Raw genomic sequence first — 24,235 nt, forward strand, 5'->3', positions numbered from 1 at the left:
TACTAAAATATAAAGTAATTTTATTACATATAATGTTGCTTAATATTTCTAGCATTAATTCTTGATATTAACCTATATATTAATCTATACCAAAAAGAGAAATACTTATGACAATAATATATTCGCTGTACATATCTCTACTAATGATTAAAATGTCTTTTTAAGAAAATAAAAACATAAAAGATAAATCACGGAGTTAAAAAACTGGCTTTTCTATTACCAAACAATTCAATCTGTTTCAAGTGAATTCACCAGTGGAAAACAATAGAATTTTCGTCTATCATTTGGATGGGGTTATAACGCACTTTTTAAATAACATTTCTGGAACAATAGCTACACATGAATCTGTCTGCTCAACTATGCTAAAAATTAAGTTAGATGTAATATCAGTTTCTATATCTCTGCTTAAAGATTCACCGGTACAATGTAATTTTAATCCTAAAAGAACACAAAGTTGCTTATTTGAAAGAGCAGTGTTGACAATCATTATATGAGTGAGAGACAAGAATTCTTTATCTTGTAGTTGAACGATATTATTTGACCTTTTGATCATACGTTCATATCCTTTTACATAATACAAAATATTGTTATGTATAAAGCGTTTGAATGTCAGTATGTTTAAATTGAGTATCTTTTCTCCAACTAAAGCTTCAACCACAGTTTTTTCACGTAATGTAAGAGTGTTCATATCTGGAATACCTAGCAGCCGTGTAGAATCTCCATACTTTAAACAATGCCGCAAACTTTTTTGTATAAATAATTTTTTAAACAAATTTCTTGCAATGTCTGAACAGTTATTGTTCTGAAATTCATTTGGTGCCATTTCCTGAAGACTTTGCATTCTAAGATAAGTTTTACAAATCTGTAAAGGAACTGAGTGAGAATTCCTAAACATTTTTGACAGCACGCCATTATAATGTTCGTAAGGAAAAGCAGACACAGCCCATAAACCTCCAAAGTTTTTCACACTTTTGGGGATATGAAGAAGCAAATGGAAATTATATTTCATAAGTTCAGGTGTTCCATATATATTTTCAATCGAAAAAACAAATTTTCTAAGAGCTTTCGTAGCTTTTATAAACTCGATCTCAGAAAATTGTTCTTGAAGAAATATGTTAATACTATATACTAATAAAAACCAATGATCTAAGTATTTTTTAGGCATATTAACACTTTGAAGGCAAATAAAGGAATAATAAAGAAGAAAATTTTTCCATTCAGAAACTTTCCACAGTTTCCTGTCAAATAAAGATCGCGGAGTTCTCGTTATTTCACTAGGTGGTTTTATAGACAGCAATAATGTATCAATTTCTTTAATTTTTGTATCATTACCAATGTAAAAAGATCTATCTTTATTTTTGCCATCCATCCACCATGATACCACAGTTTTTACTACTCCTAATAATACACTGTGCATATATTCTGGTACAAAAGATTTTATTATGTTAAATTCCTTTAATAGCATTGAGACTGATGGACCTTTGATTCCATTAAGAACACGACCATTTCTCATAACTTGTAAAGTGTCATTTCTATGTTGTTGAAGATTTCTCTTTATCCCTATATCCCCTCGATACAACCTTGTTCTGCCACGTCCAACCGAATACTCTTCACCTGAATGGAGGCAAAATGCACATCCTTGATTACCTCTGAAAGTTTTTATATTTTGTAACAAAGGCCTCGCCATAGAATCAACAGACGACAATAATGTATGTACTCTTATTGTAACAGGATTGGCAGTAAAAACCTCAATGCCTTCGGTATGTAAAATATTAAGCTCTTCGACAAAAGGCTGAAGAAAAGTGTTCATATTTAGTTTCCCAGGACCATACCATAAACCACATAACAAAACATTGTCTTTTCGAATTCTAAATGGCAACTCATTAATACAAACTTGAATTGGCCATAATTCAATTTGTGATGACTTATGGAGTTGAACACCATCAGTGTTCCATTGTAAAGTGATATCTCGCCTTGATATTGTACCGTTTTCAAGTAACTTTTTATAAACAGCACCATTAATGACATCTTTATGGTTCTCATCAGTCCATCTTAATTGCTTTCTTATAAAGTTATTATTTAATAGTTTAATTAACTGTTCTTTTAAAGGTATGTGCAAAAAGTAACATCCTGCCTGTTTTAAGTTGGCTTTTGTACATACTGCACCACACTCACATTCCATAATATTATTCTGAGCAAATTTAATCAGTCTTTTACATTTGTTAACATGACAATAAAAATGAGTGTTAACAATTGGTGGTTCAGGAAAATCTTTGAGAAACAAAAACAGGGAACCATGACGGTTAGTTGGCAAGTGGCAGTCAATTAATTGGATTAGGTGTTCAAAAGCTTTATCTGATAAATCAACGCAATGCAAAACTCATAATTAGTAGCTTGCTTTCCTCTAATGTTAACTGACATCCCTCATATAACGTAAGTCTTTCAAGATTTGGTTCATTTTGTTCGTCTACGTAAATATTCTCTTCAAAAATACTATCTTGATATTCACAGTCACTGTCAGAGCTATCTGTATGGATGGAATTTTCATTACTATTGTTTGATGCAGCATCAGAAAAATGCTGCGTCTCGGCATCACTGCTTATACTAGGTAACGAATCACTTAGGTTATTATCTGCTGACGAAGTTGAGGGGAAATCCTGATTGTCTTGTATACCAACAACAGCTGAATCATCTGCTAATTCCATTGGTGAATATTCATCATCGCTCTCACTTGCCAGTCCATCATACAGTTCTGCCTGTTTGGAGCAATAACCCATATTATTAGTTACAAATACTTTGCATATCTATGAGCTTATTTCTTTTATTTTTGAAACATTCAATATGTTTGATGGTCAAATATATATACTAAGATAATATTTAAATATAAGTACGATAGAGCCTCACTTACGTCATTTTGCAGTGCATCAGCATTTTGTACATTCTGCAGCCGTCGCTGAAGAGTTGTTGCAGGTATAGGAATATTTATATCTTGCAGGTATTGTCTATAAGAACCTCGTGGCATTTTATAGAAAAACACAATGCCTTCAGAAAAATAATGTTTCTATACACACGCTGTCAAGATGTAAATATCAATACGTAAATAGCGCAGAATGATGTATCGGAACGCAAACTATAGGTTAAGTGTTTATTTTTCTACAAAAGCTTGGTCTCATTCCTTCCGTTGCCAAGCAACCGCGCACAATCAAGTACATGTACTGCATGCACTTTACGAGGGAATGCGCGCCAATCGCGCCATGCCCGCGCGATTTTTCGAGCGCGGTTTCCCCCCTCCACTTAGTACACAAAGCCGCTCTGTCTATTCGTATGGCGCAGTCGTCACATGAATAGATAGAGCGTCTCTGTGTGCGTATGTGAAGGGAGAAAACGAGTGTGCCCTAGCTCGAAATCGCAGCACTAGTGCGCGGGAGTCTATTTCTTTATAAGTTTATAGTGGCGATTATACAATGTCCTGCGAAGAGATCCAGTCTTACAAAAATCTGAAATTGAACGACTCACAATGTTTGCTTGTTCAATTTCGAAACGAACGAAAAAAGCCGATTCAAGTCGGCTTTCAAGCCTGGCTTAAGGATAAAAATATTAATAAGGAAGATATTATTAATATATATATATATATATATATATATATAAGGAAGTAATTATTCATTGGCCACTTGAAATAGACATTGTGTGTGCAAAATCTATGGAAAGGAAATTAAAGAATCGGAAGAAGGACCAAGACAAGTGGCAGGATTTACCAGTAAAGATAATTTCTTTGGAGGTAGGTATACTTTTTTCTACTTATTTTACACAATAGAATAACAACTAAACTTTTAAAGTTAAGAGGTTAGGTTTTAATTAACTAAAGATTTGTCAATTATCTTTGTAAAAATCAAAATATAAAAAAGCATGATTATAAAATCACAAGGTGATTTTTCCTCAATTCTCGGACAAGCCTAAATAAAATCTCACTCGCTATTCACATTATCTCACTCACTCTTACTCTCGTTTTATTCACATTCTCATCACTTTATAATATACAGCTCATACGATACTCTTATTACTTTGTTTAAAATTTTATAGAATGGACAGAAATGTGTCATCAAGCAAAGGATATCGAGAAATTTGGTGTGGCAAATGTAGATCGCAAGCAGAGACATACTTTTTTAAAGAAAAACGTTAATAAAAATAATAAAAGCGATAGCAATAACTCTGACACTAATTCAGATGAGGATGAGCAAAATAGCGACAAGAATGAAAAGGTTATATATAAAAAATATTTCTACATTTACATTTGATGGCAATTTATAAAATTGTAACAGGAAATTCTGCGCCCAACGTCCCGCAGTCTAAATTCTCGCGTTAGAATAAGGCAACTTAGCGCTAGGTCTAACATTACTGCCGAACGGACCTCGACGGCTGTGCCGGTAACTACACATCGTCCGACGGCCAATGAACGTCGGCCTTACCTGTGGCGACTTCCCCTTGCTCTCCCGGACCGCAAGGGGTTGCCGGCGAAAAGCGGGACCGATCACTCTTGGTCTGAACGTCTCGTGAATAAGTCGAATATTAATACTGTATAGATAATGTCGGCGAAGTAATTTGGAAGTAATACTGTATAAATGATGTCGGCGAAGTAATTTGAAAGTACATATTTATATCGATCCGTAACGTTCTTCTTATTCCGTACTTCTGAGTTCCTGTTCCATATGCGAAGACGATACTATCCCCAGGAATAATCTTATTTCAAGGAGCAAGCAGAAAGAATTAACCGATCTAATTTGTTTATTTGAGAACGTAAGTAAACCAGTTGTTTAGATTAAATAATGGGTCCTTCCAACTTCCCACCCCTGAGTTCCATTCAATCATAATTACATTTAACGTTACTAATTTACGTGAAATTAGTTGGCGCCCATCTTTGATATCGAATAATCCATAAAATGTTAATACTGTAATTAAAATTTAAATCTTGTGAGCCCTAACAGTCATGGACCCGACCGCGTTAGGTGTGGGCTCTATTCATGTAAATTAACAAAAGTTATTAAAAGAATAGGTCCTGTTTCAAAATAAAATCGATAAAATGTGTACATTTATTAGATGCAGCGTTTTCTTATTTAGTTTTTCTTTTTTTAGTTTAAATATAGTGAGACAGGCTGTTTTATTTTATTAATTATTACCAGTGCATTATCGTTAGTTATATTTATAATTTATTAATTATACATAATTACAGCCTTCACCCGACGCAGCCGGGTCCGTAGCCGTCGGGGCTCTAAGTTTACAATAGAAATATTTACAGGGCGCCAGCCAATTTTTACAAAATTGGCAAAAGGGTACACAACAAAACTCAGGGGTGGATGGTCGGAGGGACCCTCAGATATGACTGAATTAGATTTTCGCTTATTATTAATTCACATATTTAACATCATATGGTTAAATTATATAATTGTGACTCAGGTAAGAGAATACAGATTTATTATGATACTCACACCCAGCTAACACAATCTGTAATCGCAAACGTTGGCAACAAATTATGTTTGCCGAAAGGCCGCAAATGGGAAACATAATTTGGTATTGTCAATTTTGTTAGCACACTTCCGTCAATATGCAACAACCTTTGTCGGCAAAATATATGACAGAATAGCAGTTAACAGCAAGCAGATACCGAACATATTGACGGCAGATTGATGGCAAATGCTAAGCAGTTTTGCTATTACAAACAGTGTCAGCAAACATCTCGCAAAAATATAACAATGTATGTTGACGACAGATGGCTCGGATAAGCGAGCAGGTCTGTTGAATGCATTGACGACAGATTCACGACAAATATCAAGCAACTTTGCTATTACGAAAGTGTCAGCATTTGTCACGCAAGAATGCAACAGTCGGCCCGATAGGCGTACGACGCGCCACGCCGGCCGGAATGGCTGGTGCGCATGTCGCTATGGCAGTCTCGACTTGTACGTCCAATCACGACGTCATAAAGCGCCCAGTGAAACCAGCGTGCTGAAGCGGGAATTATCCTGTGAAGAACTGCAGATATCATTTGAACGTGCGTGTCTTCAGGCTGAGAAAAAGGTTTTTCTTGTCCTTTCTTCCAAGAAAGAGGAAGTGCCGTTGTATTTCTTATGAGCTAAATAACCAGTGCGATTCACGTTCAAGAAGCGTTGTGCTCGGGTTAGTTTGTATTTCGTGTTCCTACCATATGAGAATTCGTGTAATATATATGCGTATTTTATCGCGTTCGTCTTTCAACGTCTTATAAAAATACAAAAAAGTGTCATTATAGTATTTCGAGTTTGGTCATTGCGACGCTGTTATACGTAAAACCAGGTGAATAAAATGTATTTCTGTTCTATTATAGTTGTAGCGCACAACGCCACCGCTTATGCTTGTTTACTTCGGGGACAAGGAGTCACGCATCCGGCTCGTGACGATACGGACGGTGTGATACTTTGTGCGTGCCGCTTGGGTGTTCTATTGTGTTCCATTGCGTCGTACCTGGTCGCGTGGACGTACGTGGCCGTACACAGTTGTGCGTCCTTGGTAAGTATTTTAGTTTTATTTTACTTTTTGTACTTTATTCTTGTTTAGTATATTATGTTGCTTTTTTTGCTTTATAGATTTTTGCTTTACAAACAAAACTTCTGTTTGCGTGAAGTCCTACGTAACTTTGAATCGGTGACACAATTCGTGGTCCCGGAGTATCCACGTATTGTAAATACGTACAATCACGTTTGTGAACCGCATCGCCTGGAAATTCGCTGCAGCCGCGGGCAAGGTAAGTTTGCCCGATCGCTTTGCATGCATTAAACGTTATGTGCTCTGTTTTTTATGTCTATTGTCTTATATGTAATACATTTTTCTTCTTTATGTGTTACAGATTGCTCTATTTGAGCGAAGTCCGACGTCACTTTGAATCGGTGACACGATTCGTAGTCCCCGAGTATCCACGTATTGTAAATACGTACAATCACGTTTGTGAACCGCATCGCCTGGAAATTCGCTGCAGCCGCGGGCAAGGTAAGTTTGCCCGTTTGCTTTGCATGCATTAAACGTTATGTGCTCTGTTTTTTATGTCCATTGTCTTACATGTAATACATTTTTCTTCTTTATGTGTTACAGATTGCTCTATTTGAGCGAAGTCCGACGTCACTTTGAATCGGTGACACGATTCGTGGTGCCCGAGTATCCACGTATTGTAAATACGTACAATCACGTTTGTGAACCGCATCGCCTGGAAATTTGCTGCAGCCGCGGGCAAGGTAAGTTTGCCCAATCGCTTTGCATGCATTAAACGTTATGTGCTCTGTTTTTTATTTCCATTGTCTTATATGTAATACATTTTTCTTCTTTATGTGTTACAGACTGCTCTATTTGAGCGAAGTCCGACATCACTTTGAATCGGTGTCACGATTCGTGGTGCCCGAGTATCCACGTATTGTAAATACGTACAATCACGTTTGTGAACCGCATCGCCTGGAAATTCACTACAGCCGTGGGCAAGGTACACGCAATTTCTCTACGATTTAATGAGACAATATTTTGGTGTTTCCATGCAAATGGATTGTAATGTATAGATTTACTAATGCGGTTTTTATGTTATTTTTTATAAATTATATTTTTAAACTTGTGTGCTCACGCGGTCCGCATTACGACTCCTCGTTTTACCATCTTTTGAAGAGCTATAAAACTTGTGTAGTTGCCTCTGCGTAAAAACTTAGTGCGGTGTGTGCGGAGAGCTAGTTAAAACTCTGCCCTAAACATTAATTGAAATGATTTATAACTTATCTGTCTCCTACTTGTATAAAGATACAGACACTCGCTTAAATTTGAGGGGTAACTCGGACTTAAACTATACTTAATTTTTTAATTTTTAGTGGTATGCGATTTTTTGCGTTATTGCAAGTATGATTGCAGTTTATTTTTTAATAAGTTTTTTTATGACTACAGTTATATAACATTTTTGTGCGCTGGAAAAAGTGACACATAGGCTGCGTTTGGGGAGCGCGCTATTAGCGCTATTTGCTTATTCTATCCTTGTTCTACACTTGATGAGCAATAAAGATAGAATAATGCAATAGCGCTAATAGCGCGCTCCCCGAACGCAGCCTATGTGTCACTGATACTGCTCTGATATTGCTTACAATTATTTTAGTTTTTTCAATTGGTTTTGGTATTTTGTACGTTTCACGAATAACGTAATCGTGCATTTCGAAATATTGTCTATTGTATTGATGGTTCATTCTCTTACTAGTTTTCTAATCCTTTTCTTCTTTGTATTTACAGAAATTTCATACAAAGATCTTTCTCCACTTATTTTTTCAATTGGTTTTGGTATTTTGTACGTTTTGCGAATATCGTAATCGTGCATTTCAAAATATTGTCTATTGTATTGATGGTTTATTCTCTTACTAGTTTCTTATTCTCTACGTTTAATCCCTCGCTTTCATCATCAGTGATTATATCGTATATCGATTTGATCGTGTTTTTGGCTTTATATAAAGCTTTACGAGGCTCTCTAATCCTTTTCTTCTTTGTATTCACAACATAAATTTTATATTTTGTAGACACAAGAAATTTGTACCTGCAATCTCTTGCAAATTCCATTTTATATATAAATATGGGAAAACAATATCTAAAGACCTCAATTTTTCGAAAGACGCTGCACACATTGTCTGAAAGACAAAAAAGGAGAATTAGAGCAGAATACAGAAACAATGTTCATTTATTAACTTTGACCAATGAAAATGTCCGTACTACGAGTGATATGCATTTACCTGGCCCCTCCACTGCATCTGAAGAAACTATTACTTTCAATAGTATTTCGAACGATAAAACTTGCAGTGTAAATATAGTAAATACACAAAGAATTGATAGTTCGTCTCCTTCAGATATGTTTCATGTTAGTCCTATTAGCAATAATAACAGTAATGAACATGAATTAAGTGATGAAAATGCTCTTGCCTCCTTATGTACAGATACACCGTACACGAAGCATCTTTTCGTGAGAAATTGGCAACTTGCTTCATAAATAATAATCTTACACATGTTCAGGGAAATAGCATACTATCTCTTCTAAGAACACATTCTTGCTTTTTCTTATTACCTAAGGAACGCTACTCCAAACACCGCGTAATTGTCTTGCTATATCCTTTGTGCCACCGGGGGAATATCTTCATTTTGATTTGGAACTTGGAATTATTGAAAGCATCTGTAATGCATCATGTACGTCAGTTGACGAGGTAGTTTTAGATTTTAGTACTGATGGATGTAATTTAGATAAACAAAGTATCATTCATATTTGGCCAATTCAGTGTCGAATTGCCAATGTACAAGATGCACCACTAATAGTTGTGGGTATTTACAAAGGTCCTGCAAAACCATATAATCCTAACGTTTTCTTTAACAAATTTGTACAAGATATCCAAAGAATTTTTTCAAATGGAGGAATACAATTCAATGACAAAAAAGTGCTACTAAGACTTAGATGTTTTATGGCAGATGCGCCAGCTCGCGCTTTTATATTAAATCTTCGTAACCATATGGCTGAACGTCCATGTTCCAAATGTAAAATATCAGGTACACATTTTTATAGTAATCATAACGTCTTTAATGGTATAAACCATCCTCTTCGAACGGATGAAGAATACCACATCCGCTTAGATGAGATTCATCACAAAGAAGGTACAAGTCCGCTCTCACAATTACCGATGGGAATGGTATCACAGGTTCCATTTGAATGTATGCACCTTGTGTTCATAGGTGTAATGGAAGAGATATTACTTGCGTGGGTAAAAGGAAAATACTCTCGTGACACAAAACTATCCAGCACATCTATTACCATTATAAATACACGAATAGAAAGTTTACAAAAATATTGTCCTTCAGATTTTGCAAGGCGACCCAGATCTCTCGAAATGTTTTCAAAATATAAAGCTACAGAACTGCGACAAATGTTACTGTATACTAGTCCAGCTCTATTCCATGATTTATTAGATAAAACAGTCTATAAACATTTCTTATTTTTACATACAGCTATAAGAATCTTATCTTCTAAGTGTCCATGAAGGCAATACTTACGTTTCGCAGAGTGTGCCCTTCAGAAATTTGTTCTTCGAGCTGAACATGTTTATGACACTACATTTAATTCGTATAACGTGCATGGTCTGCTTCATCTCACAGATGACGTTAGACGTTTGGCAATTTAGATTCATTTTCTGCTTTTCCATTTGAAAGCAATATGTCAATTTTTCGGAGATATTGCAGAAAAGGTAATCAACCTTTCCAACAAATGTTTAATAGAATAAAAGAAAGACAAGCGCACGGAAGTAGCAAAGCTCGTAATGTAGAAACATCTGTTCGTGTATTTATGCCGTACATTGATGATAGCAATTGTACTCGGTATCGCAAAATTACATTTAATCACATATTGCTTAGTACACATATCCGCGATAATTGTTGCATCTTAAATAATGGGTCTATTTGTATTGTTTGCGATATTTTCAAGGACGGAAATTCTTATTGTTTATGCGTCAAAAAGTTTGTACAAGTGACTAATTTTTATGATATTGGTATATCATCATCAGATGTTCAGGTATACTCGTGTGCGGCGTTAGCAGATGAGGTATCACATATTAATCTGCATGAAGTCAGCGCAAAAGGTTACAGAATGCCGTATTGGGGTAGCATAGATGAGAATAGTAATAGTGATGATAGTACGGCAGATAATGCTTCGTACACACCGCAAAATATTTTAGTTGCTATAATGCATAATGAAACATTGTAATTAGGATTGTCATCTCCGTATGTCTGTTCGCCCGGAAAGTAATCAGTAACTTCGTTTTTTTCCGATGCTTCTGTAAAGCGTAATGCGTATTTTTTTCATAAATGTTTAAAACAATATTTATTAGTCGTATCTATTACATCTCATAACAGATACATGTCTAATAAAATGTTAGATTAGTTAATATTTTTTCTTCTTTATTAATACTTCACAATAGATACTTCGATTTTTCGATTTAATATTATATTTTATTTTATTTTAAAATATATAGTTTGTAATAATCTTGGCGATCGAGCGAGCAGAAGCCTTACATTAGTATTAATTAATACATAATTTGTACCGTTTTTACAAAACATTGTAAGATACTTTTTTCTAATGATGTAATAAAATATAATATTGTAATTAAATGTAATACTATAAAATATATATGTAATGTTATTAAATATAAAACAAACTTTATGTAAGTGTATAAATATATAATATATAATAATTCTAATCACATTCCTTTTCACTTTAAGTTAGGTAGAGATTGACGACAGATCTGGTATTCCTAAAGTTCGTATTCACAGTCGGGATTCTATAACTGCAGAGAATTGTGTGGTTACACCTATTACAAATATATAAGTTTTAGCTGGTTTACACGCTAAGATAAATAACATATGCTATAGCTATGTTATCTTAGCGTGAAAACCAGCTAAAACTTATATATTTGTAATAGGTGTAACTAATTATCTGCAGGTATGGAATACCGAATGCGCGAATACGAACTTTAAGAATACCAAATCTGTCGTCAATCTGTTGTCGCTTCTAGCGACAGATTTGATTTCCGTTTATTGCCAATCTGGCGTCGCTTTTGAAAACAGATGTGGTCTGCGTTTGGCGCCATTTTGTTGGCATGTCTGGTGACAGATTTGGTCTACGTTTGGTGCCAATCGGCTGCCGCTTTGCAATAAACAGATCTGCCCTCAATTTGTTGTGTCAATCTGACGTCGTAAAGTTGTTGTCAGATTTGGTCTGGTGTTGTCGTCAATTTGACTGCGGAATATGTTCTTAAGATTTCGTTCATATGGAGAGCAATTGCGGACACAGTAGGCCATGGCTTTGGCATTATCGTTTTGCTGGCATTTGTTCCCCTTTTGGCAACATCCCACAACCAAAATGTTTGCTGGGCAGTTGCCGACAGGAACTTCTCGACAAATTCTTATATACAATGATTAATATACTTCAGTGACGAAGTACGACGTTTAGTATCGCACAATTTAATAAGAAACAGCGGTCCGACTATTCGGGGGAACGACTCCCGGAATTACAAATTTGGTGACGCTAGCACGGCTTTCCGGAGAGTGAGCTTTCCGGCAATCCGGTGCTCCGGCGAAGGCCCAGAGCCTGCCCAGACCCAGAGTCTCGTTAGTTTCGCCGGTGGGCCTAATGATTTTCGGGCAGCCCCGTCAATTTCCCGGCTTTCTCCGGCGACAGCTGGTTTGGCGTCCTTGTCCGCCTTATGGACTGAGTCTAAGTGTGGCTGATATCGTTGTCTTCTCCTTGCTCTTACAATTGCTGGCACGGGTCGTTCATTCCCACCGATAGTTCCTTTATACCGTATCTCGTCTTTAAGATTTTCGAAATAATACGTTTCCTGTTCGCCTGAGTCACTCTAAGCATCAACATAACATATTTATACAGAATAACAACATCATATGTACGCCAAAAGAACTCCCGACGAGTCGGATCGAGTCGATGTTAAGGGAATATGATTATACTGTTACACTCCCCTCTCAAACCTCAACGTCGTAAGCGAGTAATTTTCCGGAACTTGTCGAGGGAAAAGAACTAATTTAGAGTCACCTTAATTGCTCTAATTTCAAAAATAACATTACGGCCGCGAAACCCGTAGTCCTGGCTGAGACATTTACTTGAACACATTGTAATTTTAAATTCTCAATTCAACACATTAGTCCTTATCATATCTCAAGGTCAGGTTAAGGTGACGTATATAAAGATAGAGAAAACAACACAAGTCACTACAATATGCGTTTACCAACGAAAATTTGAACACGGAAGGGAAAGATCATAGAACAAAAAGGAACTGTTGAGCTTACACCTGCTCCAGGGAAGGCAAAATGAATGAAAATAATACAAAAAGAAATATAAGTCTATTTCTACAGTCGAAGGTACCACATCCTATCACCGACTCTCCTCGAATCTCATTCAATAATATATGGCTTTGAAATATTCAACGTGTCAGAGACGATTATCACAACGATTTGTCCTACTGGAATGCACACAGTTTAAAGCAGACGTGTAAAAAAGATCTCTTTTATATCCGCTTTTGCATCTGCAGATAAGTTTGTCCGAATAACGCCCGTATAGAAATTTCCCAAACATTCCCAAGTATAGCTAAGATTCTGATCAGATTACCCAAACATATCCCAAATAGGGTAACATATTGCGATTCCAATTGGCAATCCCATTCTTATCCCAACTATAAAAGAACTTTGGGAAAACGTTGGGCAGAACGAATGGAATCTGTCTAGGTTTCCCATTTAGAATCGCACCTTGGGCAAACGTTGGGTGGAAAAAGTGGAATCTGTCTGGGTTTCCCATTTAGAATCGCACCTTGGGCAAAACTTGCTCGGGCGGCGTCGGAAGTAACGACCGCGGCGCGAAAGCAACACGCCGCGAGGGGACTTATAAAACTTTTGCTCGGGCTGCGCCGGAGGTAACGACCGCAGCGCGAAAGCAACATGTCGTGAAGGGACTTAAAAAATTTTTGCTCAAGCGAGCGCTAGTAACATGCGCATACAGGCGCCAGTACCTTCTCGTAAGCAAAAATCATTACGCACTAGGATAAAAGGCGAGCTGGTGAGATATTTGGCTCTAATATTTTTTGTGATACCTCCGAGATATCATACAGTGCAGAGATGGCAAAATGCACTAGTACATTTTATGTTCTTTTTGAGACAGAAACTGGGTCAGAATTATATTTTGCTATGTGGGTATAATAATGAGACAATTTGATCTACTCAGTTATTTTCTTAAAAGGGATCTCCAGCGTTGTTTTATAGTATGTATTACGATTTACATATATTTTGAACGTTTGAAGCTTCCGTGATCGCGTTTATTGTGGTATTATTGAAAACCACATACTGCATGAAGATCTTTAATAATATCAAAAATTTTTTTCTCATATTTTTTTCAGAAATTTTGCAAGAATTGGGACTTATAAAAAATTCTAAAAATATATAATATATATAAAATTTCTCAGATACAATTTCTTCAGAAATAATTGGATGAAGATTTTCGGAATATTTCAGTATCCATATGTATGAAAATTTCTGATGAATTGCACAGATTTTCTTACATTTAATCAGACTTCTACAGAAAAATATTTTATTCTTATTTTTTTTTAGTTTTTCTAAAAAACGTTCAAGTTCGTATTAAAAAATCTGAAAAATTCTGAGTATTCTGAAAATATCTAAAAAATTTTATAGAAATTTTGATTAATAATAATATGAAAAATTATGATATTTTCCACCAAGGTTATTAGATTTCGACATATAAAATCGTAAATGTTCTAGTGGATTTTCTTACTTTTGTGATTTTCACCTCATTTCAAGATACATAATCGATCCCCACTCCCCAGAAGTTTATTGGTTACCGGCATTACCGCGTCGCGTCGCTTCTTGTCGCGCGCAAGTGCTTCCGAGTCGTGTGTGTAGGAGCTCATTGAGAGAAAGTTTTATGTGCGCAATAAATTGATAGCTGAGCATTGGATAGAAGACATGAATAGAAGACCAGTAAGTACGAATTGTCTGCAATATTTATTCCTTTTTCACATTTATTTGGTAGCACATAGTAATTGAGGTTAAGTTAAGTTAAGGCTCCTGGTTCCTGAGCCGAGAACTCCGCGTTGACGGTGGCGACGTATGTACCGTCGCGGTAGAAATAAGAACTCTCTCCAATGGAGAATTCTGTTCTCTGTCACATGTTGACAACCTATTTTGTCGTGCGTTTAATTTCTTTATTATTTGCTCTGTACTTGTGCTATAACGTTTAACGTATTCGTGAAACTCGTAATATTGACCGAGAAGTAAGATTTGCAAGAAATACATATGCGGAAGGAACATTCTCCACTCCTTTCGATAGTCGTCAAACGGCTTGTTTTTCCATATGTTTAGGCTTTGTTTTACGGCTGTTTGTTTATTGTCGAGGGAAAAGGATTGTTTCCGGTCAATTTTAGAAGTGTTCTGAAACAATCTATAGTGATTTTTTTATTGAAATGTCTTTTTATTTCGGAATAAAACGCAGGACAAAATAGGGTGTTATTTCTCGCCTTGATAGCAAGAACTCAATATGGCTGTGGTGACTACCCAGGAGCCTTAACCGGTATTCTCTACGTGGATGTAGTAATGTATTTGCATGCACTTGGCCGGAAAACATGCAGACAAATAACATTGGGAGCTTTCCAACAAGCGACACAAGTCAACACAAACATCGTTTCATCTTTCTTTTTTGGCAATGAGTAACAAAGACAAAATGACACTTGTGCCGAATTGTGTCGCTTGCTGGAAAGCTCCCATTGTAACACGACATTGATAACATATCTGTGCCTGTTCAGAGTTTGCAAAAGAAAACAAGGAAGAACAATGATAATAACAAATGGACGAAATTATACAGGATGTTATTAAAGGTACACAACGAAAATCGGAACATTGATCTAAATAAACAGGAAATATATATGTTTATAAGCTGTGGTAAGTCCCATATTAGCTTAGTCAAAATAGGAAATTTGACAGAAATAATTCCAAAAGTTTTGAAACTTGGTAGAGATGTTTAGGCTTATTAATAAACGTCTAAAAAGTCCTGATAAGTTAAAGATAAACATTCGCCACCTTGAAAAATAGGTGCATTTTTTTGGTTTTTTTTGCATATATCTTGTAAAATATTTAAAAAATAGTTATTATTTTATTGAAAAAATAGTTATTATCAAGATGAAAGCTTATTGTCTACAAAAAAGTATTATTCAATTCTTTTATCGCAATTTCCTTTGCAGGTGCAGTTAAATTAAAATTTCATGATAGTTTTCTTACTGATGCTGAAGCCAAAATCAAGCGTTGGTTCCAAACTGCTAATGGAAGGAGAGTTAATGATACTCATGATTCTGACGCCTAAAATATATTTGTAGTTTTTCATTATATTTTGATTATTATTGATAGCTTTGTCTACTTTTAATCCCTGGCAGCGCTTTGCTGCCAGGAATTAAAAGTATTGTAGTTTAGTAAAAGCCAGTTTCTTATGATTTGTTATACGTACAATACTCTATTTTTATCATAAGTCATGTAAACTTTTGTTTAATTTTTTTCTAATATATATATATGGGACGATCCACGTCACTTTTACCCCCCATCTGTCCAAAATTGGTATGGACGGATTTTAATGACCAAAGGCGGAAAATGTTTGTCTTGAAAAGAGCTTTTGAAAGGCGTGTGGCATATATGCGCAATTCAACATGGCGTCATAGTTATGGCTGCTTAAAGGGATAAATTCAAAATTTCAGATCCAACATGGGCAGATAAAACGGTGAAAAGTAACTAAATTCATGTGAAACTCAGTATTTGGGAAATTTTGGGGTCGCTGATTACGAATCTGAACGTAAAATTGTGAAATTCAAAATGGCGGCTCCAATATTGCGGATGCAAATATGAGAAACGGACGAAAATTCCAGTAAATGATCTGAAAACTCTTACTGGAAGGTTTTTTGGGTCGCTGATCACGAATTTGTAGCTAATTTGTTAAAAAACAACAGACAAACCGTGTTAATTGAAATTCTACTCTTAGCGTTACCCAGAGATGACGGCGTGGACGTGGTAGAAATTCATCTCCTTTGGAGTGCTTTATTTTCGTGAGTTTTCCTGGCCTCTCACGCTTCGGGGTGCTTTATTTTCGTGAGTTCCCCTGGCCTCTCACGCTTCGGGGTGCTTTATTTTCGTGAGTTCCCCTGGCCTCTCACGCTTCGGGGTGCTTTATTTTCGTGAGTTCACCTGTACTGTAGAATGTTTAGTGGTTGCTCACTAGCAGAGTATTTCATGTACTGTAATCTCTTATCAGTACTCTGCTAGTGAGCAACCACTAAACATTCTACAGTACAGGTGAACTCACGAAAATAAAGCACCCCGAAGCGTGAGAGGCCAGGGGAACTCACGAAAATAAAGCACCCCGAAGCGTAAGAAGCCAGGGGAACTCACGAAAATAAAGCACTCCAAAGGAGATGAATTTCTACCACGTCCACGCCGTCATCTCTGGGTAACGCTAAGAGTAGAATTTCAATTAACACGGTTTGTCTGTTGTTTTTTAACAAATTAGCTACAAATTCGTGATCAGCGACCCAAAAAACCTTCCAGTAAGAGTTTTCAGATCATTTACTGGAATTTTCGTCCGTTTCTCATATTTGCATCCGCAATATTGGAGCCGCCATTTTGAATTTCACAATTTTACGTTCAGATTCGTAATCAGCGACCCCAAAATTTCCCAAATACTGAGTTTCACATGAATTTAGTTACTTTTCACCGTTTTATCTGCCCATGTTGGATCTGAAATTTTGAATTTATCCCTTTAAGCAGCCATAACTATGACGCCATGTTGAATTGCGCATATATGCCACACGCCTTTCGAAAGCTCTTTTCAAGACAAACATTTTCCGCCTTTGGTCATTAAAATCCGTCCATACCAATTTTGGACAGATGGGGGGTAAAAGTGACGTGGATCGTCCCATATATATATATATATATATATATATATATATATATATAATTTATTATTATATATATATATATAAAAGTTTATATATATATATACCAAAAACATTTATAATTTTTAGTTTATTATGTTAACTTGTAAGTTTATTCATTAATTAAGTTTATTCGTTAACTAAGTTGATTTACTGCTATATGATTTTAAGTTACCTGTTATATAAATTTAAGAACAAAGCTTAAATCTGATTAAAGAACCTTATGCAATATATTTCTGTCTTTATTTTGTCTCTTTTTCAATGTAATTTAGTTTTAATTTTATTTTAATTTGCATTTATATTACTGTAGAGGGAATTATTTACTTTGACATCAAACAGACATCAAAATGACAGTCATAATCACCAAGGTATGGGACGTTTTGCAGTCATGATGCCATCATTTTGATCACTCCTTTTGACATCATACCCCTCGTCAATTTGATGGCAATTTGACATCACTTTGATTAGGTTGTTTTCACTGGGTTTAATTATAAGAAATATGTAAGAAATATTATATATCAATCAGTATAATAGTTTCAAGTTTCTTTTATTAATGTAGCAAGGATAATACAAATGTTCTTTTCGGACTAGATTCTTCTAAATTTAAACTTATCACTAAGCATTTTCGTTTAATGAAGTTAACAGGATGAATTTGTACATGTGAAGAAAATTGAACAATTTCAAATATTTGTAAATCCCGAGAGTTTATCGGATATTTATATATATTTTTTGTTTTTCTAGCTGGAATTCCTTTTATTTTTATCTGTTGAAAGTTATTTTGTTTGAAAAAAATTTTCTTAATTTGGAAAACTAAACCATTTTCTAATAAAATAACATTATTTGGATATTTATTACTTATCACAAAAGATCCATTTATTTTTAACTTAAAAATAAGTATTTTGTTATTATTGTTTTGCGATTTTTTGAAGTTTAAAATTTCAATAAACGGCGGAATAGTAGGCTTATTATATTTATTTGTTTCACTTAGCCTACGACACACTTGTACCAAGGGATTATCAGCCTTCCGAATATACTTTTTTAGTAACCCTAAATAACTTTCAAATGGGAAACAATTAATATAATTTAAATTGCAACCTAAATTTTTTACATCATCTGCAACATGAATAAGGTTGTGCATGTTCAAAATTTGCGATTTTGTGCCATATAAACTCGGGAGGACTTCAAAAAATTTCGATAAATATACTTTTGAAATGTTATTGTACGTTTCAAAATATTCGCTAGACAATATTCGGAAGGCTGTATGTAACAATAAGAAATGTTTATAATAATTGTTATCTAATACATTCTTTAATACAATTGGTCCGCAGTATAAGAGAAAAAAACGAAATTCAGTAGCTTTCCACATTTTAACATCATTCGTGCTTCTTGGTTTTCGTTGAAATTCAAAAGGTATATCGTGTTTTAAACACATCATTCTTCGTGATAATTCTAATCTCTTAACTCTACTTATTCGCGCTTTGCCAGAACACAAAATCCAATATTCAATTAATTTTTTAGTCACTCCACTGCATAAATGCATGCTATCCAGAACAAAATGCGATATAAAGTTAATTTTTGGTTCTATATACATTAAAGGTGTATGCCCATTATAATGTTCAATATCATCGTAGTTTCTGAATGATTCGTCTGTCCGAAGTGGCTCATTTAAAGAACAGTAAACTGTCCTGTTCTCGCATCGTGAACCATAAACCACGCATCTTTCGCATGCACTAAAACCTCCGTGTCCTTTTGTCATTTTTAAAAAACATCGTGCAGGCATATCACATATAAAACTATGTATTGTTACAGAAAATCGTTCATTATCTATTATAAAATCGTTATTCATAATGTTATTTATATCCTCAACAAACTCTGTTAAAAAACTATTTAAATTTGTAGGTTTAGAGTCACCACAAAAAATTGCAACAACGAAAGGTTTATAAATGTTTATTTCCGAAAAAATTTTGCACAAAATGGGCCAAAATTGTTTCTTTCCTGAATTAAATAACGGTAGGCCATCAACATTAAATTGTAATTTTAGTTTTTTATTTTGATGGAGATTAGGATTAATGCATAACTTTAAACCTTCTTCCCCAATCAGCAAAATAATATTTAAAAAATGTTTTTAAAAAACATTTAAAAAACATTTTTCAAACATTTTTTAAAACGTTAAAAATAATGGGATAAGTTCCCTTTTTTTCATTAAAAAAACATTTATTTTAACGTTTAAAATAATATTATTTTAACGTAGGTAATATATTTACATAATAAGATAAATAAAGTACAACTAAATTTTTGTTCTTTCTACATAACTTTTTTCTATTTTTACTTTACGTATAGCAATGCAGTAAAAATTATGTTTACAGAATGTATCGAGTTACAAGGAAATACTATTAATGTCGAACCCGGGCCAACAAATAATTCTACAGAAAATACGGAAACTCATTCCAATACAAGTATTAATTTAAATGAATCAGTTAACACAACTATAAACGGCAAGTCATTAGAAAATACTTATATAAGCAATTTATTAATGTGATTGTTACTTGGAAATTTGATATAATTTATCAATTTATTCAATTGTAAATTAAGAAAAACGCCGTTAAATGGTTAGGACTGGATCTTGGTTGCCTAATAATAATAATGGCGTAAATTTTACGTGCAATTCTTTGCCTTGGTAAACTACGCGCCGTTATTTTCGGACTAAAACGCAGTCTCAATTAAAGTTCGAACAACATAATCACATAATTAAATTGATAGTCAAGTTAATCACACTAACACATCTTTTTTAAAAATTAAAAATATTAAATAAATATTATACATATATATTTTTACATAATATTAAAACTTCTAGATATGAAACTTTTATTCAAAGGTATATTAGTAAACAGAAAAATTATGTTACAAATGAGGACAGATATTGAAGATCTTCACTACGATATTCGACAATTACACGATAATAATAACATACATATTTTTAATCCAGTCGAAGAATTTGGTATCGAAATGCCCATAGAATCAATGCATGACTTCTTGGAATTTGATGAAAATTTAAATAACCGAGAAACCTCTGAAAAATTCGTACGTTTTAAAAATATAAATTATTTGTAGCAATGGGTTCTGTTTTTATCTAAAAAGCTTGGATCGAACCACAAATAATCCTACAAAAAGTGTCCATACGATATTAAGAAAAATATTCAAGAAAAATTTAGCGACACAATTTACAGCTGTGAAGAAATCTGGAGAGAGAAAAGTTTTTAAATTAACTAACACATACAAAAAAATGAAAGGTATATTCAATAGTGCATTGTGATTGCTATAATATAAAAATAAATATTTTAATTTCTTGTATACTTTTTAGATATTATAATAAACACACATATTGACGTTCGGGGTGAACCGATAAGTGAGAAGATTTTTCACACAGCATTAGAGTAGACCAATAACAGTACCCTCGGCTGCCGGGTACAACCGAGGGGAAGCGGGGGGGGGGACGCGCGCACGCGGGGGGAACGCCATAAGAGATGGGCGAGGGGGACGAGGGGGGGGGGGCATGAGGTGGGAATGGGCGAGGGGGGGGAGGGTGAAGGGCGGACAGGTGCAAGGGGAAACAGGGGGGGGGGGGGTAAGGGGGACAGGTGTGAGGGGAAATTTCCCCTGTAACCGGACAAACATTCCCCTGTAACTGGACAAAGGTGTATCGCTGTCCAATCAGATCGCGGTACGAAGCTCGAGGCTGTCCAATCAGATGCGAGTATTTTGTGGGAACACCTGTCCCTAGGTGGGTGATGGGGAAGTTCGCACCGCAGTGTTGCCACCTTGCGGTAACCTGAAGACGTAAATTCCCTAGGCGGGTGATGGGGAATTTCGCGCCGCAGGGGTGCCACCGGGGGTGGGGGGGGATCGTCGTTCCCGGGCGCTCCGAGAGGGCGCTCGGATCGGCGTTATCGACCGCGTTATCGGCCGCGAGCGGAAATCCGCCCCGATTCGCACGTCATCGCGAATAATGTTATCATCGCGCGCGTTCGAACTCGTTCGAGGTCGCTCTTGTTAGTTCCTCTTTTTGTTTTTTTTGCAGGATGCGGCGAGCGGATGTCCCCTTCCCGGAAGGGTGTATCCTGTAGGTACATCCTCCGTCGAGATAACAGCGGATGTCCCCTTCCCGGAAGGGTGTATCCTGTAGGTACATCCACCGTTGAGATACCGAACGAGTATAAAATGAATTGGCGCGACGGCGTAAAGCGCATTGGAACGGGATAAGTTAATGTGGGTTTTTTTCTTCTAACGTGGTATGAGCGACGAGTACGTAGAACTTTGCAAACCGGTGCGCGTGAAAATCGGGAAACCGATCGCGAAAATCAACGACCCGTTCGCGAGGAAGTGTTGCGGATCGGATTTGTGGAGAGTCAACGTAACGAGATATCTGATCGATCGCGAAATCGGAATTCCCGATCGTCGATCGAACCGGAGGTCTCTTTAATACCAAATAGTTTGGAGAAGAGTGGCGGAGAATGGAATCTGTTACTATTGACTGAGACGCGTTAGCGGCGCTATTGCAGCATTATCTAGAGAGAGTGGTGCGACGTAAAGCGCACCGGGACTGGGATAAGTTACTGTTGTTTTTCTCTAAAATGAGGTATGAGTGAAGAGTACGTAGAACTTTGCAAACCGGTGTTCAATTCTAAAATCGGAAAACCGATCGTAAAAGTTAGCGAACCGTTCGGGAGGAATGGGGATCCGCGGCGCGTCGACGTAACGAGATATCTGATCCGTCGCGAAACCGGAATCGTCGATCACCGATCGCACCGTACGTATCTCTATAACGAGATACTTGATGAAAGACTAGCTATACGCGACGATGCCGGGGAAGTAGTTGGTTTTAATTTCGACGTGTTAGCGTTGCTGATGTATCAGCGTCATTAGCGATGCGTACTCGCGAATGAACGATCGCCGTTATTACTCGTCCGAGGAATCGGACGGCGAACTGCGCTGTTACGAGTCCATGCCCAGGTTCTCGTCCAATTCGGACGACGAATCGGCGAGAGTCGACGCGTCGTTGCCGTCAAACGTATGCGAGTCGGTGGCGAAGGAGGACGCGCGATGGAATCTGGCGACTCATCATCTACGAAGGGAGACCGGGGCGCGAACCGCGCGCGAGCGAGCGTGGATAGAGACGACAATGGCAAACTCCGTTAGGGCGAAGGATTATATGCGTTGCCTGCCGCTCGAGTATTATCTTTACTATCAGACGGTGGACGGAGGAGAGAAGATACGTAGGATTCAGACCTACAAGTCTCGTCGTCTGTTCGATCGAGTGAAATTCAGTGTTCCCGAGGGTGGAAGACCCTTCTGGATAGGATGCAGGAACAGTGCGACGAGTTGCTCGCCGCGAACGTCCGCGACGCGGACGGGTACCGCGCGTGGGGACGACGATGCGACGAGTGTCTCCGGCTCTTGCGGGAGAGTTGTCGAGTCAGACAATCTGGGGGGCGAGGAAACACGGGAGCCGTGAACGCTCTGGTGGCTCGAATAGCGCGATTGGAAGGTTCGAGGGAGAATCTGCGCCGACGATTCGAACGCGTCGTAGGTGCCGGTTTGGACGGTGGGGACGGCGGTAGCAGCAGCGGCGTTAGCGGAGGATTTTCGTGGGTCGAGATCGATACGGCGTTCCAAAGTCGCGTACTCACCGGCGCTGTGACGAACTCTACGTACATCGAACCAGCGCGATTTCTCGAGGATGCGAAGGGCACCGTGCTCGAAAAAGTGCAGGATAATTTGAACAGACACGTGTGTCTGAAGGTTAATGTCATATTCAATGGGGAATTCGTAGCGGACGTTAAGACCGATGTGAAGAGTATCGCTACGCGGAACAAACAGCTCCTCCAGGGGTCCGATCTGGGCGAGTGGTACGAAAAGCACGTGCGCGACGCGATTCTAGCGGCGTTGGACGAATTTCAGGAACGCGACAGCGGATGGGCGTTGTCGCGAATACTCAACCTAACGGTGAACGTGAACAAGTGTAATCCCATGCGCGTGGGATGTTGGATGAAGATACCGCTAGGTATAAGACTTAAACAGGCGGTGGTCAACGTGCTGTCGGAGAACGACACGTGTTTCGCGCGTGCGGTGGTCGCGGCTCTGTATCCCGCCAAGTGGCACGCGGAACGATGCGGCTCGTATCCCGATTACGCGACGGTGCTGAATCTCGACGGGATTAAGTTTCCCATAGATCTGAAACAGATCGGAAAGTTCGAACGTCAAAACGACGTATCGATCAACGTATTTACAACTCGGGAAGGAATCGAAAAAAAGATAAGTTCGGACGGGGCGCCGACCGCAACGCGATCGTGCCTCTGCGGTTAACCGACGATAAGAGGGATAGACACGTAAATCTCCTGTATCTGCGCGATACGCTACGCGGCATCAACAGGGGCCATTTCGCCTGGATAAAGAATCTATCGCGATTGGTGAATTCGCAATTGACCGCGAAACGGTGCGCGAAGCACGTTTGCGATCGGTAAGTAAAAAAAACCTGAGGAATAAGGAAACGACGCGGTGTTAATTTATATACGCATAGTAATCGCACGCACGTTACTTCGCAGATGTCTACACTATTTCTATACGCGCGAAAAAATGGCCGCTCACAGCGTCGACTGCGGCCGAATGAA

General features: G+C 37.2%; 2 long non-coding RNA genes and 1 pseudogene across 2 annotated transcripts; 2 read left to right on the forward strand and 1 right to left on the reverse strand.

Moving 5' to 3' along the window:
* Nucleotides 1-1,012: 1,012 nt before the first annotated feature.
* On the reverse strand, nt 1,013-3,148 carry LOC139784827 (uncharacterized). Its single transcript, XR_011721693.1, has 2 exons — nt 2,909-3,148; nt 1,013-2,756 (listed from the first exon to the last, which is right to left on the reverse strand). It is a non-coding gene; the product is annotated as an uncharacterized lncRNA (long non-coding RNA).
* A 2,178-nt stretch (nt 3,149-5,326) lies between these two features.
* Nucleotides 5,327-7,979, forward strand: LOC139784826 (uncharacterized). Its single transcript, XR_011721692.1, has 6 exons — nt 5,327-6,072; nt 6,359-6,540; nt 6,618-6,775; nt 6,878-7,017; nt 7,120-7,259; nt 7,362-7,979. It is a non-coding gene; the product is annotated as an uncharacterized lncRNA (long non-coding RNA).
* Nucleotides 7,980-8,242: 263 nt separating this feature from the next.
* LOC139784828 (uncharacterized) lies at nt 8,243-11,239 on the forward strand (annotated as a pseudogene).
* Nucleotides 11,240-24,235: the final 12,996 nt, after the last annotated feature.

Source organism: Temnothorax nylanderi, unplaced genomic scaffold (assembly GCF_030848795.1).
Source record: "Temnothorax nylanderi isolate EJ_2023f unplaced genomic scaffold, tnyl_v1.0 TNYL_tig0686_pilon, whole genome shotgun sequence".
NCBI lineage: Eukaryota > Metazoa > Arthropoda > Insecta > Hymenoptera > Formicidae > Temnothorax > Temnothorax nylanderi.